A 21,504-nucleotide genomic window follows, 5' to 3' on the forward strand; every position below is an offset into this window, starting at 1 on the left:
GCTTCACATCTGCATTTCCATGGCATGAAAAACGCATGTAAAATCCGCATGCGTTTTGTTCTGCCAGGGAGATGCAGAAACGCTCAAAAAAATTCCGAAGCATTTCTGCATCGTGGGCACATAGACTTACATTAATTGTATGACTCAATATTGAGCACACGTAGCCATCTATACACGGCGGGAGGCCGCACGGCGCCACCTATACACGGCGAGAGGCCGCACGGCGGCATCTATACACAGCGGGAGGCCACACGGTGCCATCTACACACAGCAGGAGGCCACATGTAGCCATTTATACACAGCAGGAAGCCGCACGGCGCCATCTACACACAGCAGGGGCCACATGTAGCCATCTATACACAGCAGGAGGCCGCACACGCCATCTATACACAGCAGGAGGCCGCACAGCGCCATCTATACACAGCAGGAGGCCGCACAGCGCCATCTATACACAGCAGGAGGCCGCATGGCGCCCCCTCAGAGACAGCGGGAGGTTGCACGCAGTCACGTACACACAAACATATACAGACATATACATACACGCATACACACATTTGAAACACAAAAAATACATAAAACAGACATCACACAATGATATCTGCCTGCACACACACACACTCAATCACACATACACACACACTCAAGCACACATACACACACTCACTCTCACACATACACACTCTCTCATACACTCACTCTCTCATACACACACACACTCTCACACACACAGACTCACCATCCCCCGGCTCGGCTCCAGTCCTCTCCGGAGCAGCACGGCAGGCAGGACACGCACTGCGTGACGTCACAGCTAGGAGACACGGCCGCGCACAGGGCCGTGTCTCCTAGCAGTGACGCAGCCGGGCCAGCACACAGGGAAGTTAACTGCTGCAGTGCTGGCCTGGCCTGAGAAGAAGCAGCGGCCGTGCGCCGCTGCTGGGGGAGCGGTCCGGGGGCCCCCCTCCACTGTCTGCCAGTATGTGCCGCAGCGCCGCACATATAATGAGGGCAATCCGGCCATAGACACCTCGGATTGCCCTCATTACAATCCGCCTATGGGCGCAATGACCGGGGGGGGGTGGAGCCACCCGGCCGGCTCGGGGCACGAACCAAAAAAAAAAAACTACAAGAAAAAAAACACACGCTCAGGCGCCTCCCTCCCCGAATTCCGGCACCCTAGGCACGTGGATACAAGTGCCTAAGGGCAAATACGGCCCTGTCTGTAGATAGTAATCAAGACCCTAATCTTTGGAAGGGGATGGCCCAACATATTTCTGAAGGTGCCCAAATGGTTATTGGGCAACAATTTACCAGTGATGTTCCTCAAAATGCAAGGAGAGGAAGGTTGCAAAAAAGTGCAGCGTGTATTACAAAAGAGGAATACGAAGGGACATCAATTGGCAGTCCCACACATGCGCCTAAAAAACTAGCCTGTGCATAAGAGACTGTTTCAAAATGCACTCAGCCATGGATTGCTAAATGTATTTCTGATTTACTTAATTTAATGGGCCACTTTATTATACCCTGATGTAGCCTTAACAACTTACATAAGCCACAACATTGTAAATTCAAATATCTGTAAAACCCTTTAAAAATATTTCTCAATACAACCCTAGATCAATTCTAAAGTGGGGTCACTTTTGGGGGATTTTTCCTGTTTTGGCATGTCAGGGGCTCTACATATGTGACATGATGTTTGCTATTTTTTCCAGCCAAATTTGTGCTCCAATTTTCATTTCCTTCTCAGCCCACTCCCCACGACATAAGGTGTATCAGCATACTTGGGAGATTTTAGAGAAACAAATTATGCAGTCTTCTTTCTCATGTTATCCTTGTAAAATAGGAAAATTTGGGACTAAGCCAACATTTTTGGGAAGTAAGCATAATTTTTCATTTTCACGGTCCACTGTTATAAAATTTTATGAGGCACATGTGAATTCAAGATGCTCACTACACCTCTAGATGCATTCTTTGAGTGGTGTAATTTCCAAAATAGTGGAAATTGAGGGGGGATTCTGCTGTTTTGGCACCCTGGGGGCTCTGTAGATGTGACATGACATCCACAATCTATTCTAACCAAATTTGTGATCCAAAATTAAAATAGTACTCCTCCCCTTTCAAGCCCTGCTGTGGGCCAAAACCGTAGTTTCCCATCACATATGGGGTATCGGCATACTCAGGAGAAATTTTACAACAAATTGTGGGGTCCATTTTTTCCTGCTACCCTTGTAAAAATGAAAAAATTGGGATAAAAGCAACATTTTTGTTGGAAAAATGAAAATTTTCATTTTCACTGTCTGTTATAAAATTCCATGAAATACCAATAAGTTTAAGATACTTTCCACACATCTAAATAAATTCCTTGACTTTGGGTTTAGTTTCCAAATGGTGTGACTTGTGGGAGATTTCTGCTGTTTTGGTATAACAGGGGCTCTGCAAATGCAACATGGAGTCTCTTCCAGTCAAATTTGCACTCTAAATATCATAAAGCACTCCTTCCCTTCAGAGCCCTGCCGTGTGTCTAAACAGTAATTTCACAGTGGTTAGTGAGTATCATGTATGGTGGAACTGAAAACCTGTCATTGGAGATTTGGTCTGAATCAGGGGTGAACATATAATTGGTGTAACCCATGCAACCATACAGGAACCCAAAAGGTAAAAAAGGTAAGCGGGCCCACTTCTACCTCCAAAAAAGGTTAAATTGTGCCTTATGATGAACTATTGGGCTTGAAAGGGCCCATATATTGTTCTTGCACACGGGTCCTCTCCTGTCTCTGTCCACCAATGGTCTGATTAAGAGCATAGTATTCTCAAAGAGATGATCTTTTGAAGAGGTTTTTTGTATCTTTTCTGTGAAACTGTTACATTGTCTCAAATCTCCATTAGTGGAGATAGAAACCATATTCCGATTCCATATTGAGTGACTGTGCAATTTAGAGGGGTCTTTTCTGAAAGGTAATAAACAGATACTGCAAAGTAAAGAATATGTCAGCTGGATATAAGATCTGTATTTGCTTTGAGGCAGCATTGCTGCTGCTGAGAGCTGTGGAAAGGGTGAAGAAAATCTTGATGAAGCAAAAGTAACACTACGACAGTTGTAGCAGTAGGGTGGGAAATATTGGGTTGCATAATATTGCAGGTAGTACGTGACTTAAGATCTGACATAGTATAGTCAAGACTGACGGTTCAGCAGACAGCTGTAGATGGTGATAGCACTTTGGCAAGACTTTGGGCTAGGTAATGATAAATGGAGATACATTAGCTTAATTTTATTCAGCAGTCTGAATATGATGGCAGCGTCTGACTATTAGGTTCGATCCAATGTACCAGTTGAAGTTTTTCATTCATACATGAAATTTGTAGACAAGGACCACATTTTAGTGGAAATTGCAAAGGTTAAACAGTCATATATAAAATTCACTATCTTTGCACAAAAATCAGCTAAATTTGTCTCTATGTTCCAAAAAAGAAAGGTGAGATAAGGAGCATGATCAGCCTGCAAATGTACGTTTACTCGAACATATCAAAGGCAAAAGGTTAAAAAAGGCATATATTAGTGACATAAAGGTAGGCCTGCTCTGTTCTACTCATAGGTGGCATAAAATTAAAATTCAAACAGACAATTTTAAAGAAGCTCTCCCATATAAAAAAAAAATATATATATTACTAAATGTGTGTATATATTCATGTAATGTAGTGTGAGTTTATTAATATACTCACCTACTGCAGATCTCTCCTGTGTCCAGCGCTGTTCTCCTTCGTTTCTAAGTGAAGTCACCGTAATTGCAACTAGACGGTTCTTTCTATGCTCTTTGCGTGAGCTGGAAGTATCTTTTATAACAAAAGCCTATGGAGCCTTGTTCTGACATTCCATGGACTTACATTGTAAAAGCCACTTCCAGGTCACACAGAGCTAAGTAGAAATAATCAGGGCTGTCCAGGAATTTCAGGGCCCCATACTGTCAGAATTTTCGGGCCCCTTAACACTCCACCCGGGCTCCGCCTCTACCCTTTTAACCTTCCACAGTCCCACCATCCACTCTTGGATAAACTCCACTGCACCACGTCCTCACCAATCACACATTAACAGTTCCCATCGAACACCATATCACATACATAGCCAGCAGCTTTTGTTTTGACCAAAAGATTTTTTAAGCCTGCCAACCACGACAAGGTAGACTCTTTTGGCAGGGCCCTACACTACTCTAACCTATTTAACATATCTCTTTTTAGCTATATTTTAATTTATTTTTCTTTAAGGAAATGTGTCACATACATTTTTTAAACTAATTGAAACCAGATTGTGATCATTTTTTTTTATAATCTGTATTTCTGATTGCAGATTATTGTATTCTGTTTCCTGTACATTTATGGAAGCTGCTCTCTTTCATGTTTTGAGATATTGACATTGGGCATATGCATGTATATATATCACAAGACATTAAGTGCCTTTTAATAATCTCACAAACGCATTGGTTAACAATAACCAGAGAGTAGTGAATGCCCTTAACATAAAAGCTTCGTAACACATTCCCACTATATATTTTGGTAACTAAATCAATTTTTCATAAGAGTCATTTAGTTAAATCCTTTGGTCAATTATGTAAACTGCAAAATTATCAGCTAACTACAGTGTTGTTATGCACCTGGTGTGCGGTGGCCCTAATCTGTTGCCCCTGGGGCCCGGTGAGCAGAAGCAAAAAGGGGATGGGCCTGGACTGCCAGCGTGTCAGAACTCCCCCACTTTGCTTGTGCTCACTGGGCCCCATATACTAGTAAGGGCAATAATGCCTTGATGGCGGCCCTGTTCCTGCCTATCGTGAAATGACACTTGTTGACAGCCCATACTACATGAAGTATGCAGCTAGCCTGCATAGATCATGGGATGACAGACATCCATTGCTGGCTACCTTATAGTTGCCATTTCATGTAAGCATTCATTCAATCTTTATGAAAGCATACGTACAGATATATTAATTATTGTCTATCCAATAGGATCATGACAGCTGTCCAGATATCCACTAACTAAGTTCCTGCCTATCGTAAAATGACCTCCGTTGACAGCCCATAGCTCATGAAGTATGCAGCTAGTCTGCATAGATCATGGGATGACGACAACTGTCCAGACCTGCATCCCACCACAAGAACCACCCTGGAGAATGAAATAATTCTCAGTTCTCAAACTGTTGGGGTGCAGCTGTGGGACCCTACTTTCAAAGATGATGTCCTCCACCCAAGTCTCAAAAGGCTGAAAGGGTCTTCAGGAGAAGTGGGTAGTCGAGCTAGTCTAGGCTATCAGACGGTCACCTCTGTAGCTGTACTGTCATCCTTCCTATGGTTACAATCAGGGGCAGACGTGTTATTGGTGCAACTTGTGTGACTGCACACGGACCAAGAGGTAAGGGGGCCCATTCTACCTCCAAAGCGAAGGAATTGTGCATTATGATGATCTATTGGGCTGCAAAGGGCTCATATATTGTACTTGCACAGGGGCACTCTTCTGTCTGTGTCCACCAGTGGCTCCAATGTAAAACTAATTTCCTGCAATGAGAAACACATCACATTAATAATTTCCAGGCAATCAAGATCAATACAATCAATCCTATCACTACCACTATGGGCTTTAGCAAAGTTGAGAGTATATTGTTTAACCAAACTCAGATAGACCCCATCCCTCCTTGGATATATCTCTAGCTTTTTGTTGCAGCTCCTTTATCTTATCCATGTTTCTCTCAATTGAATCATGTGCATCTTCAATCTATGAGCAGCATTCCTCACCCATAACAGCACAAGTTCCACCTTCAATTGCTAACAGGTAGTCAAGAGCCATTCTGTTCTTTAGGGCAACCTTCCACATTCGGTGACATCACAAACTAATGGGGCCGAATCCAAGAGCCAAAACATTCGGTGACATCACAAGTAGAAGCTAATGGGGGCGAAACCAAGAACCAAAACACTCGGTGACATCACAAGTAGAAGCTAATGGGGGCGAAACCAAGAACCAAAACATTCGGTGACATCACAAGTAGTAGCATATGGGGGCGGAACCAACAACCATAACATTCCGTGACAACACAAGTAGTAGCATATGGGGGCAGAACCAACAACCATAACATTCCGTGACATCATATGAAGCATGAAAACCAGAGCAAATAGGTATAGGAGGTCCTAAACAAGTAAACAAAAGTAAGAAATAAATCCTAAAAAATATTCTTTATTATAATACTCGTTAAAATTTGGAAAATTTAACAACTAGTATAAACTTACAAAAACCTGAAGATATATCAAGCAGGTTGACGGGTATTAAATTCTAAAGTCCCTCATAGAACCATGTGTTCACCCCTACCTATCGCGGAGGTTGGCACCCTAAACTATAAGCGATATGGCTCCCCCGCTCACTGTAGACTTTCCCTATTGGTCCCTATATGACCCTATTCTTCAAATGAGCACCAACCAAATATCAAAAGACACCTTAAACACTAAAATATCCCAATAGTGCTACTACACCAGGTATGCCCATATATATGTAGGATAATACAATAAAAGATGCCTAACAAAGATATCAAACAGGGTGAGGGAGTATTAAATATATTTTCTCTCTAAAGTCCCTACTAGGACACCATTTTCACCCCTACTTAACGAGGAGGATGGCGTCCCCCGCTCTCTGTAGACTGACCCTATGACTGACCCTATTAGTCCCTATATAACCCTATTCTAAGATTGTGCACCAACCAAATATCAAAAACATCTTAAACATTGAAATAACCCAGTAATGCTGTAATGCCAAATATACACATATGTGTATGCAGATTATAAAACCATGAACAACATCTAAATATACTCCAGATACAATAATCCTAATTCATGCCCAATTTTTAAGTAAAAAACCTAGAGAATTAGACTCAATCCCTCTAATAAACAATGGTCATAACAGCTCTTCATAGGATACAATATCCCCAAAATATCACTTGATGTGCAATGACATTCATAAAAAATATCTACTTATCGGAATACTGCATATGAACCAAGTCCCGATACGTTTCCCCCTTCTCTATTTTAGGGGTTCATCAGGGGATAGTGGTAAGATGCAATGGTGCCTGCAGTAGAGGACCAAATAAAACGCTAGGGATATTGTATCCTATGAAGAGCTATTATGACCATTGTTTATTAGAGGGATTGAGTCATTCCATGACCTTACAAGTGTTGGCTGTTACTGTCGGCTTCCATTGAAGTGCATTGCCCAATATACTGGAGATCAAACAATATGAATCCAACCAATGTGGGGAATATTTGAATAGTTTCACTCTATATGGAGCTAATATGTACAGTTGTGCTCAAAAGTTTACATACCCCGGCAGAAGTTTCTTGGTCTTGTTTCAGAGAATATGAATGATAACCAAAAAAATTTCTCCACTCATGGTTATTGGTTGGGTGAAGACATTTATTGTCAAACTACTGTGTTTTCACTTTTTAAATCTTAATGACAGCCAAAAACATCCAAATAACTCTGATCAAAAGTTCAAATACCCCAGTTCTTAACACCGTGCATTGACCCGTCTAACATCAATGACAGCTTGAATTCTTTTGTGGTAGTTGTGGATGAGGTTCTCTATTTTCTCAGATGGTAAAGCTGCCCCATTCTTCTTGGTAAAAAGCCTCCAGATCCTGTAAATTCCTGGGCTGTCTAGCATGAACTGCGCGCTTGAGATCTCCCCAGAGTAGCTCAATGATGTGAGGTCAGGAGACTGAGATGGCCACTCCAGAACCTTCACTTTGTTCTGCTGTAGCCAATGACAGGTCGACTTGGCCTTGTGTTTTGGATCGTTGTCATATTGGAACGTCCAACTGCATCCCATGCGCAGCTTCCAGGCTGATGACTGCAAATTCGCCTCCATTTGCTGAAAATGTGCTGCATTCATATTTCCTTCAGCTTTTACCAAGTTTCCTGTGCCTTTGTAGCTCACACATTCCCAAAACATCTGCGATTCACCTCTGTGTTTTACAGAAGGAATGGTATTTCTTTCATCATAGGCCTTGTTGACCTCTCTCCAAATGTAACGTTTATGGTTGTGTCCAAAAAGTTAAATTTTGGTCTCATCACTCCAAATTACCTTGTTCCAGAAGTTTTGAGGCTTGTCTCCGTGCTGTTTGGCGTATTTGTAGGTGAGATAATTTGTGGCATTTGCGCAGTAAATACTGGCGACTTGACCATGCAGCCCATTTTTCTGCATAGAGCCATTGACAATTCTTTTGCTTACCCCATGACTCACAATCCAGAAATGTCAGTGGCTGGATGAAAGATGCAAGAGTCTGTATGGATCCCAGAAACTCACTCAGCTTTTATGCACACACACTGATTACAGGCAAACAGGTCACAGGTGAGAATGTTACATTTAGTAGCCATTTCAACCCATTTGTGTCAAATTCTGTGCATGTTATAAGGCCAAAATCCCAGGGTATGTGAACTTTTGATCAGGGTCATTTGTTTTTGGTTGTCATTAAGATTTAAAAAGAGAAAACACAGTAGTTTGACAATAAATGGCTTCACCCAACCAATAACCATGAGTGGAAAAAAAGTTTTTTGTTATTATTCTTATTCTCTGAAACAAGGCCAAGAAAGCGAAAATTCTGCTGGGGTATGTAAACTTTTGAGCACAACTGTATATACATTGGTGTGGTACAAGGATTTCCCAATATTTGTTGGATTTATAATTTTGATCTGGACTATATATTACTATATGGCTCAATAACACCTGACAATTACATAATTATCTCCAGGTTACATGTGTTCTCTTTGCAGGATATAACTTTAATCTCCCAGATTTGGATGATTCTAAAGCAATACATGGCCCAAAAATCGAGAAGTCGTCATGTTCCAGTTATGGCTGAGGGGATTTTCTCAATTAGAACTATTCTATGGATCTGATGAGCAAGAAAGTCAGAAAATAATAAAATGTGATGGATAATCGGTAAATCATTGTCATTTCTGTACTTGGAGATAAATCCTGTCACAGCCCATATAGCCCTCTACTATTGGAAGAAATGCTGTAAAACATGGACATCACCTAATCTGAGGAGTTCACTATTTGTTTTGGGCTTGCTTGTATTATATAGAATAAAGACTCCTTAATGAATAAAAAATAAATGAGAAATAGATGATAGAAGAGAATGAAGGACACAACAAGGTGTGACATAGAGCCGACTTACCTCTCTCCACGATCTGCAAGCCTCAAATGGAATGTTGGCTCTGCAGCTCCTACTGTAATGTGTGTGATGTCATAATGATGTCATAATGCAAGGGGGTGGAGCCAGAAACCGCAACATTCCGTGACATCATCAGCAGGTGCAGCAGCTGTTATTTAAATTGACCAGACCAGGCCAAGAAATCAATTCATTACCATATAGATTAAATAGACTCTAATATACACCTTGGTCTCTGAAACCTTTTACAAAATGCCACAATGTCACTATTGCCATACAATGTAATTCCGGAGTAGTTTCTACTAATTTGAATAGTGATAAATCCACAATAATAACCCATATATCCCAGTAATACAGATTAGATTATATGGATGGTTGTATGGGGAGGTGGATATACTACTGTAGATTAAATGGCCAGTAAATAGGATAGGACACTATAGACAATGTTACTATATACCAGGGATGGGCAATTAATTTTCCCGAGGGGCTGCATCGTTGTGGGGGGCTGAACCAATAGGCGGAAACAAATTCTTCTCAATATTAATATTAACATATGAATTACAATTATTATTTTATATTAATAATAATTGTATCACTTAACATTAAGAAGTTTGTTGTACTGTCATCTATTATATAGGTACTGTTGTCAGGGATGCCACCAGGAATTAGTGCCGCTCTGCACAGTAACAGGATCCCCATCCTCACTGAAACCAGAATCCTCAAAAATAAAATACATAACAGCAGTAATAATATCCCTTAATTAGCCCCTACAATAATAATGTCCCACATCCTGGCCCCATGTCTCCATCCTGCCCCCATGTCTCCATTTGTCTCCATCCTGCCCCTATTGTCTCCATCCTGCCCCCATTGTCTCCATCTGTCTTCATTTTGCCCCCAATGTATCCATTCTGCCCCATGTTTCCAACTTGCCTCCAATGTCTTCATCCAGCCCCCATGCCTTTCCATCAAGCCCCCATGTCTCTCCATCCTGACCCCATGTCTCTCCGTTGATCCCTTATGTCTCTCTGTTGTGCCCCCATGCCTCTCTGTTGTGTCCCCATGTCTCTCCATTACAAAAAAAATGTTTTAAAAGAAAAAAGTTTCTCCTTACCTTGCCACGATCCAGCAGCGCCTGGCTTACCCATCATCCGAGGCACGGTCGCCGGCATGAAGGGGGGAGGCACAGGGTCGGTAACAACACACTGTAGGCCAGAACTGAGTTCTCTTCTGCCTGTGTCCCCTCTTCTATTAAGGACTGAGAGTGGGGTGTATTGTGTGATGGAGGATTTTCTTTACTTACTGTTACATTGTCCATGGGAGTGGAACCGACTTCAAATAAGATAGGAGATCGTAGATCTGGATTAACAAACTCACTTTTACTGTGCAATTCTTCTACACATGGCTGCAGCATACAGATTAACACATGGTCTTTTGTTATTGAAGTACTCTTGGTTATATGCCTTTCCAGTGTTCGTCCCCATCCCGTCCTGAGACCCACCAACTTCCACTTCTTCTGCGACCCAGCTGAGATTCTCCCCATGAGGGATACAGAGGCCTGCTTCTCAGTACCTCTTGTAGGCTTTTAGAACAGGACTGTGCTGGCATCCAGATCAAGCATTAAACGTGTCCTCTGTTCAGAAAACTTGCGCTGATAACACACTTTCTCCACCGCTGTATCTGCTTGCTGGAACCTGTCTTCCTGTCTGTACAGCCTTCCTTCTGCACTCCACTCTCTTGTATAGGACCTGCATCGGTCCTGTTCTATAAGGGTTGTGGACCCAAAACTAGGGTGGCCAGCTAACTAACTGCCTGAAAATAACATATAACATAACACATTTAACCCACTTGTTGCCATGGTGTCTTCATCAGCCCGCCATTCTTTTTCACATGAACAATATATTGACCCTAGGGATAAATCACACAACTTATAACTACACAGCACACACATTCAACATATTATTTTAACTCTGTCAACCCACTTTTTGCCATGGTGTCTTCATCAGCCCGCCACCCTCCTTCGGGCGCATGATAGTGACGTCATATGCCAATGACATGCGTGCTGATGTCAGCTGCTGGCCTGTGATTGGCTGGCCACTGTTAACTATTGCCATGCGGGAAGCTTCGATAGATTTCAAGCGAACTGAAACGGCAGTTACCCTGCTGGTGCCCGGGGAGAAAATGAATGGGGGCCCGACTGGGCCCCTCTGCCTGCCAGGCCCCATACGCCAGTAAGGGCAGTAATGCCCTGTTGGCGGCCCTGGAAATGTTATGATGGTCACACAATGGTTAAGAATAATTTATCATGCTACGTGGTGGGAACCAGGATATATACAGGTGCATCTAGCTAAATTAGAATATCATCAAAAAGTTAATTTATTTCAGTTCTTCAATACAAAAAGTGAAACTCATATATTATATAGAGTCATTACAAACAGAGTGATCTATTTCAAGTGTTTATTTCTGTTAATAATTGTGGAGACTACTGAAACAGACTAAGGACCTTTCTAAATGCTTAGGAAGGCTTTGCAGGTGTTTGTTAATTATTTTAAATTACTGAGATAATGACTTTTGTGTTTTCATTGGCTGTAAGCCATAATCATCAACATTAACAGAAATAAACACTTGAAATAGATCACTGTTTGTAATGACTCTATATAAGTTTCACTTTTTGTATTGAAGAACTGAAATAAATTAACTTTTTGATGATATTCTAATTTAGTGAGAAGCACCTGTATATGTTAATCTTTTCACTTATTCATTTATCAAATTTTTCCTGATTTTTTAACCCTTTCTTTATTTTTTCTGTGTTTTCATTTTTTTCTTTCTCCTCCTTCTTCCCCCCTTTCTTTCTTTGGCTCCATTGTCCTTTTCTTTCCCCATGTCTCTATGTACTCCGCTTTATATTCCATGTGACCATACACCTATCATTTTATTTCTTTTGTCACACCACATCTCTTAATATGTTTGTTTTTTCCTTTGTTTTCTTTTGTCTTCAATTATACTCTTTTTTTTTTTTCTTTTTCTGGTTTTTTCTTTTCTCTTTTACTTATATATGACTCCCCCTTTTTATGTCTTGTTTCATCATGGTATTACATTTGATTTGTTTTCATTATTCTCTCCTTTTTTTGTTTTTCTTTATTTTTTTATTTTTCAATAAATCATGTGTGGTACACAGAGATCACTGTGAGTCTGCAGAACGGTGACATTACTAAGAAGAGGGGAAGAACAGCGCTGGACACGGGAGAGAGCAGCGCTAGGTAGGGCCGTATTTGGAGTATCTGCTGCCCTAGGCACTGTCAGTGGTCGTCCCCCCGTCACGCCCCCCCACGTCGTGCCCCCCTCGCATCCAATATCTTCCCCCCCCGTCTCGGCCGTTTCCCCAAGTTTCATGTAGCTTCCCCCCCCCCATTCCATGTAGCACATATAAAAGATTGGGGTGGGGGGGGGGGAGCGGCCTACAGACCACAGGACTGCAGCATTGCATATGGGGGTGGGGAGGGATGGGAGAGGCCCACACAGACCACAGGGCTGCAGCATTGCATATGGGGGTGGGGGGATGGGAGCGGCCCACTCAGACCACAGGGCTGCAGCATTGCATATGGGGGTGGGGGGGATGGGAGCGGCACACACAGACCACAGGGCTGCAGCATTGTATATGGAGGTTGGGGGGGGATGGGAGCGGTCCACACAGACCACAGGGCTGCAGCATTATTTATGGAGGTGGGGGGGAAGGGAGCGGCCCACACAGACCACAGGGCTGCAGCATTGTATATGGGGGGGGTGGGAGCGGCCCACACAGACCACAGGGCTGCAGCACTGTATATGGGGGTGGGGGGGATGGGAGCGGCCCACGCAGAACTGGGCTGCAGCAGGCAATGCAGCATTGCATATGGCCCATCAGCAGACAGCTGTAGATGGTGATAGCACTTTGGCAAGACTTTTGGCTAGGTAATGATGATAAATGGAGATACATTAGCTTAATTTTATTCAGCAGTCTGAATTTGATGGCAACGTCTGACTATTAGGTTCGATCCAATGTACCAGTTGAAGTTTTTCATTCATACATGAAATTTGTAGACAAGGACCACATTTTAGTGGAAATTGCAAAGGTTAAACAGTCATATATAAAATTCACTAACTTTGCACAAAAATCAGCTAAATTTGTCTCTATGTTCCAAAAAAGAAAGGTGAGATAAGGAGCATGATCACCCTGCAAATGTACGTTTACTCGAACATATCAAAGGCAAAAGGTTAAAAAAGGCATGTATTAGTGACATAAAGGTAGGCCTGCTCTGTTCTGCTCATAGGTGGCATAAAATTAAAATTCAAACAGACAGTTTTAAAGAAGCTCTCCCATATAAAAAAATATATATATATATATATATATATATATATATATATATATATATTATTAAATGTGTGTATATATTCATGTAATGTAGTGTGAGTTTATTAATATACTCACCTACTGCAGATCTCTCCTGTGTCCAGCGCTGTTCTCCTTCGTTTCTAAGTGAAGTCACCGTAATTGCAACTAGCCGGTTCTTTCTATGCTCTTTGCGTGAGCTGGAAGTATCTTTATAACAAAAGCCTATGGAGCCTTGTTCTGACATTCCATGGACTTACATTGTAAAAGCCACCTCCAGGTCACACAGAGCTCAGTAGAAATAATCAGGGCTGTCAAGGAATTTCAGGGCCCCATACTGTCAGAATTTTTGGGCCCCTTAACACTCCGCCCGGGCTCCGCCTCTACCCTTTTAACCTTCCACAGTCCCACCATCCACTCTTGGATAAACTCCACTGCACCACGTCCTCACCAATCACACATTAACAGTTCCCATCGAACACCATATCACATACATAGCCAGCAGCTTTTGTTTTGACCAAAAGATTTTTTAAGCCTGCCAACCACGACAAGGTAGACTCTTTTGGCAGGGCCCTACACTACTCTAACCTATTTAACATATCTCTTTTTAGCTATATTTTAATTTATTTTTCTTTAAGGAAATGTGTCACATACATTTTTTAAACTAATTGAAACCAGATTGTGATCATTTTTTTTTATAATCTGTATTTCTGATTGCAGATTATTGTATTCTGTTTCCTGTACATTTATGGAAGCAGCTCTCTTTCATGTTTTGAGATATTGACATTGGGCATATGCATGTATATATATCACAAGACATTAAGTGCCTTTTAATAATCTCACAAACGCATTGGTTAACAATAACCAGAGAGTAGTGAATGCCCTTAACATAAAAGCTTCGTAACACATTACCACTATATATTTTGGTAACTAAATCTATTTTTCATAAGAGTCATTTAGTTAAATCCTTTGGTCAATTATGTAAACTGCAAAATTATCAGCTAACTACAGTGTTGTTATGCACCTGGTGTTCGGTGGCCCTAATCTGTTGCCCCTGGGGCCCGGTGAGCAGAAGCAAAAAGGGGATGGGCCTGGACTGCCAGCGTATCAGAACTCCCCCGCTTTGCTTGTGCTCACTGGGCCCCATATACTAGTAAGGGCAATAATGCCTTGATGGCGGCCCTGTTCCTGCCTATCGTGAAATGACACTTGTTGACAGCCCATACTACATGAAGTATGCAGCTAGTCTGCATAGATCATGGGATGACAGACATCCATTGCTGGCTACCTTATAGTTGCCATTTCATGTAAGCATTCATTCAATCTTTATGAAAGCATACATACAGATATATTAATTATTGTCTATCTAATAGGATGATGACAGCTGTCCAGATATGCACTAACTAAGTTCCTGCCTATCGTGAAATGACCTCCGTTGACAGCCCATAGTTCATGAAGTATGCAGCTAGTCTGCATAGATCATGGGATGACGACAACTGTCCAGACCTGCATCCCACCACAAGAACCACCCTGGAGAATGAAATAATTTTCAGTTCTCAAACTGTTGGGGTGCAGCTGTGGGACCCTACTTTCAAAGATGATGTCCTCCACCCAAGTCTCAAAAGGCTGAAAGGGTCTTCAGGAGAAGTGGGTAGTCGAGCTAGTCTAGGCTATCAGACGGTCACCTCTGTAGCTGTACTGTCATCCTTCCTATGGTTACAATCAGGGGCAGACGTGTTATTGGTGCAACTTGTGTGACTGCACACGGACCAAGAGGTAAGGGGGCCCATTCTACCTCCAAAGCGATGGAATTGTGCATTATGATGATCTATTGGGCTGCAAAGGGCTCATATATTGTACTTGCACAGGGGCACTCTTCTGTCTGTGTCCACCAGTGGCTCCAATGTAAAACTAATTTTCTGCAATGAGAAACACATCACATTAATAATTTCCAGGCAATCAAGATCAATACAATCAATCCTATCACTACCACTATGGGCTTTAGCAAAGTTGAGAGTATATTGTTTAACCAAACTCAGATAGACCCCATCCCTCCTTGGATATATCTCTAGCTTTTTGTTGCAGCTCCTTTATCTTATCCATGTTTCTCTCAATTGAATCATGTGCACCTTCAATCTATGAGCAGCATTCCTCACCCATAACTGCACAAGTTCCACCTTCAATTGCTAACAGGTAGTCAAGAGCCATTCTGTTTTTTAGGGCAACCTTCCACATTCGGTGACATCACAAGCTAATGGGGCCGAAACCAAGAGCCAAAACATTCGGTGACATCACAAGTAGAAGCTAATGGGGGCGAAACCAAGAACCAAAACACTCGGTGACATCACAAGTAGAAGCTAATGGGGGCGAAACCAAGAACCAAAACATTCGGTGACATCACAAGTAGTAGCATATGGGGGCGGAACCAACAACCATAACATTCCGTGACATCACAAGTGGTAGCTTATGGGGCCAGAACCAACAACCATAACATTCCGTGACATCATATGAAGCATGAAAACCAGAGCAAATACGTATAGGAGGTCCTAAACAAGTAAACAAAAGCAAGAAATAAATCCTAAAAAATATTCTTTATTATAATACTCGTTAAAATTTGGAAAATTTAACAACTAGTATAAACTTACAAAAACCTGAAGATATATCAAGCAGGATGACGGGTATTAAATTCTAAAGTCCCTCATAGAACCATGTGTTCACCCCTACCTATAGCGGAGGTTGGCACCCAAAACTATAAGCGATATGGCGCCCCCGCTCACTGTGGACTAACCTTATTGGTCCCTATATGACCCTATTCTTCAATTGAGCACCAACCAAATATCAAAAGACACCTTAAACACTAAAATATCCCAATAGTGCTACTACACCAGGTATGCCCATATATATGTAGGATAATACAATAAAAGATGCCTAACAAAGATATCAAACAGGGTGAGGGAGTATTAAATATATTTTCTCTCTAAAGTCCCTACTAGGACACCATTTTCACCCCTACTTAACGAGGAGGATGGCGTCCCCCGCTCTCTGTAGACTGACCCTATGACTGACCCTATTAGTCCCTATATAACCCTATTCTAAAATTGAGCACCAACCAAATATCAAAAACATCTTAAACATTGAAATACCCCAGTAATGCAGTAATGCCAAATATACACATATGTGTATGCAGATTATAAAACCATGAACAACATCTAAATATACTCCAGATACAATAATCCTAATGCATGCCCAATTTTTTAGTAAAAAACCTAGAGAATTAGACTCAATCCCTCTAATAAACAATGGTCATAACAGCTCTTCATAGGATACAATATCCCCAAAATATCACTTGATGTGCAATGACATTCATAGAAAATATCTACTTATCGGAATACTGCATATGAACCAAGTCCCGATACGTTTCCCCCTTCTCTATTTTAGGGGTTCATCAGGGGATAGTGGTAAGATGCAATGGTGCCTGCAGTAGAGGACCAAATAAAACGCTAGGGATATTGTATCCTATGAAGAAGTATTATGACCATTGTTTATTAGAGGGATTGAGTCATTCCATGACCTTACAAGTGTTGGCTGTTACTGTCGGCTTCCATTGAAGTGCATTGCCCAATATACTGGAGATCAAACAATATGAATCCAACCAATGTGGGGAATATTTGAATAGTTTCACTCTATATGGAGCTAATATGTACAGTTGTGCTCAAAAGTTTACATACCCCGGCAGAAGTTTCTTGGTCTTGTTTCAGAGAATATGAATGATAACCAAAAAAATTTCTCCACTCATGGTTATTGGTTGGGTGAAGACATTTATTGTCAAACTACTGTGTTTTCACTTTTTAAATCTTAATGACAACCAAAAACATCCAAATGACCCTGATCAAAAGTTCAAATACCCCAGTTCTTAATACCGTGCATTGCCCCGTCTAACATCAATGACAGCTTGAATTCTTTTGTGGTAGTTGTGGATGAGGTTCTCTATTTTCTCAGATGGTAAAGCTGCCCCATTCTTCTTGGTAAAAAGCCTCCAGATCCTGTAAATTCCTGGGCTGTCTAGCATGAACTGCGCGCTTGAGATCTCCCCAGAGAGGCTCAATGATGTGAGGTCAGGAGACTGAGATGGCCACTCCAGAACCTTCACTTTGTTCTGCTGTAGCCAATGACAGGTCGACTTGGCCTTGAGTTTTGGATCGTTGTCATATTGGAACGTCCAACTGCATCCCATGCGCAGCTTCCGGGCTGATGACTGCAAATTCGCCTCCATTTGCTGAAAATGTGCTGCATTCATATTTCCTTCAGCTTTTACCAAGTTTCCTGTGCCTTTGTAGCTCACACATTCCCAAAACATCTGCGATTCACCTCCGTGTTTTACAGAAGGAATGGTATTCCTTTCATCATAGGCCTTGTTGACCTCTCTCCAAATGTAACGTTTATGGTTGTGTCCAAAAAGTAAAATTTTGGTCTCATCACTCCAAATTACCTTGTTCCAGAAGTTTTGAGGCTTGTCTCCGTGCTGTTTGGCGTATTTGTAGGCGAGATAATTTGTGGCATTTGCGCAGTAAATACTGGCGACTTGACCATGCAGCCCATTTTTCTGCATAGAGCCATTGACAATTCTTTTGCTTACCCCATGACTCACAATCCAGAAATGTCAGTGGCTGGATGAAAGATGCAAGAGTCTGTATGGATCCCAGAAACTCACTCAGCTTTTATGCACACACACTGATTACAGGCAAACAGGTCACAGGTGAGAATGTTACATTTAGTAGCCATTTCAACCCATTTGTGTCAAATTCTGTGCATGTTATCAGGCCAAAATCCCAGGGTATGTGAACTTTTGATCAGGGTCATTTGTTTTTGGTTGTCATTAAGATTTAAAAAGAGAAAACACAGTAGTTTGACAATAAATGGCTTCACCCAACCAATAACCATGAGTGGAAAAAAAGTTTTTTGTTATTATTCATATTCTCTGAAACAAGGCCAAGAAAGCGAAAATTCTGCTGGGGTATGTAAACTTTTGAGCACAACTGTATATACATTGGTGTGGTACAAGGATTTCCCAATATTGGTTGGATTTATAATTTTGATCTGGACTATATATTATTATATGGCTCAATAACACCTGACAATTACATAATTATCTCCAGATTACATGTGTTCTCTTTACAGGATATAACTTTAATCTCCCAGATTTGGATGATTCTAAAGCAATACATGGCCCAAAAATCGAGAAGTCAAGGGCTGTCACATTGTCAAGGGCTGTCACATTGTAGAAGGATCATCTTTATTCTCATTTGCACAAGGAAAGACTAGAAGCAATATGATGAAACTAAATGGGAGGAGACACAGATTAGATATTAGAAAAAACTTTTTGACAGTTAGGGTGATTAATGAGTGGAACAGGCTGCCACGAGAGGTGGTGAATTCCCCTTCAATGGACGTCTTCAAACAGAGGCTGGACAGGCATCTGTCTGAGATGATCTAGTGAATCCTGCTTTGAGCAGGGGGTTGGACCAGATGACCCAGGAGGTCCCTTCCAACTCTACCATTCTATGATTCTATGATTCTAAGTCGTCATGTTCCAGTTATGGCTGAGGGGATTTTCTCAATTAGAACTATTCTATGGATCTGACATAGAGCCGACTTACCTCTCTCCACGATCTGCAAGCCTCAAATAGAATGTTGGCTCTGCAGCTCCTACTATAATGTGTGTGATGTCATAATGATGTCATAATGCAAGGGGGTGGAGCCAGAAACCGCAACATTCCGTGATATCATCAGCAGGAGCAGCAGCTGTTATTTAAATGGATCAGACCAGGCCATGAAATCAATTCATTACCATATAGATTAAATAGACTCTAATATACACCTTGGCCTCTGAAACCTTTTACAAAATGCCACAATGTCACTATTGCCATACAATGTAATTCCGGAGTAGTTTCAACTAATTTGAATAGTGATAAATCCACAATAATAATCCATATATCCCAGTAATACAGCAGATTAGATTATATGGATGGTTGGATGGGGAGGTGGATATACTACTGTAGATTAAATGGCCAGTAAATAGGAGAGGACACTATAGACAATGTTACTATATACCAGGGATGGGCAATTAATTTTCCCGAGGGGCTACATCGTTGTGGGGGGCTGAACCAATAGGCGGAAACAAATTCTTCTCAATATTAATATTAACATATGAATTACAATTATTATTTTACATTAATAATAATTGTATCACTTAACATTAAGCAGTTTGTTGTACTGTCATCTATTACATAGGTACTGTTGTCAGGGATGCCACCAGGAATTAGTGCCGCTCTGCACAGTAACAGGATCCCCATCCTCACTGAAACCAGAATCCTCAAAAATAAAATACATAACAGCAGTAATAATATCCCTTAATTAGCCCCTACAATAATAATGTCCCACATCCTGGCCCCATGTCTCCATCCTGCCCCCATGTCTCCATTTGTCTCCATCCTGCCCCTATTGTCTCCATCCTGCCCCCATTGTCTCCATCTGTCTCCATTCTGCCCCCAATGTCTCCATTCTGCCCCATGTCTCCAACTTGCCTCTAATGTCTTCATCCAGCCCCCATGCCTTTCCATCAAGCCCCCATGTCTCTCCATCCAGACCCCATGTCTCTCCGTTGATCCCTTATGTCTCTCTGTTGTGCCCCCATGCCTCTCTGTTGTGTCCCCATGTCTCTCCATTACAAAAAAAATGTTTTAAAAGAAAAAAGTTTCTCCTTACCTTGCCACGATCCAGCAGCGCCTGGCTTACCCATCATCCGAGGCACGGTCGCCGGCATGAAGGGGGGAGGCACAGGGTCGGTAACAACACACTGTAGGCCAGAACTGAGTTCTCTTCTGCCTGTGTCCCCTCTTCTATTAAGGACTGAGAGTGGGGTGTATTGTGTGATGGAGGATTTTCTTTACTTACTGTTACATTGTCCATGAGATTGGAACAGACTTCAAATAAGATAGGAGATCGTAGATCTGGATTAACAAACTCACTTTTACTGTGCAATTCTTCTACACACGACTGCAGCATACAGATTAACACATGGTCTTTTGTTAGTGAAGTACTCTTGGTTATGTGCCTTTCCAGTGTTCGTCCCCATCCTGTCCTGAGACCCACGATCTTCCACTTCTTCTGCGACCCAGCTGAGATTCTCCCCATGAGGGATACAGAGGCCTGCTTCTCAGTACCTCTTGTAGGCTTTTAGCCCAGGACTGTGCTGGCATCCAGATCAAGCATTAAACGTGTCCTCTGTTCAGAAAACTTGCACTGATAAAACACTTTCTCCACCGATGTATCTGCTTGCTGGAACCTGTCTTCCTGTCTGTACAGCCTTCCTTCTGCACTCCACTCTCTTGTATAGGACCTGCACCGGTCCTGTTCTATAAGGGTTGTGGATCCAAAACTAGGGTGGCCAGCTAACTAACTGTCTGAAAATAACATATAACATAACACATTTAACCAACTTGTTGCCATGGTGTCTTCATCAGCCCGCCACTCTTTTTCACAAGAACAATATATTGACCCTAGGGATAAATCAAACAACTTATAACTACACAGCACACACATTCAACATATTATTTTAACTCTGTCAACCCACTTTTTGCCATGGTGTCTTCATCAGCCCGCCACCCTCCTTCGGGCGCATGATAGTGACGTCATATGCCAATGACATGCGTGCTGATGTCAGCTGCTGGCCTGTGATTGGCTGGCCGCTGTTAACTATTGCCATGCGGGAAGCTTCGATAGATTTCAAGCGAACTGAAACGGCCGTTACCCTGCTGGTGCCCGGGGAGAAAATGAATGGGGGCCCGACTGGGCCCCTCTGCCTGCCAGGCCCCATACGCCAGTAAGGGCAGTAATGCCCTGTTGGCGGCCCTGGAAATGTTATGATGGTCACACAATGG

The sequence above is a fragment of the Phyllobates terribilis genome, unplaced genomic scaffold (assembly GCF_046119375.1).
Source record: "Phyllobates terribilis strain yellow unplaced genomic scaffold, ASM4611937v1 Scaffold_2__4_contigs__length_985480577, whole genome shotgun sequence".
Classification (NCBI taxonomy): Eukaryota; Metazoa; Chordata; class Amphibia; order Anura; family Dendrobatidae; genus Phyllobates; species Phyllobates terribilis.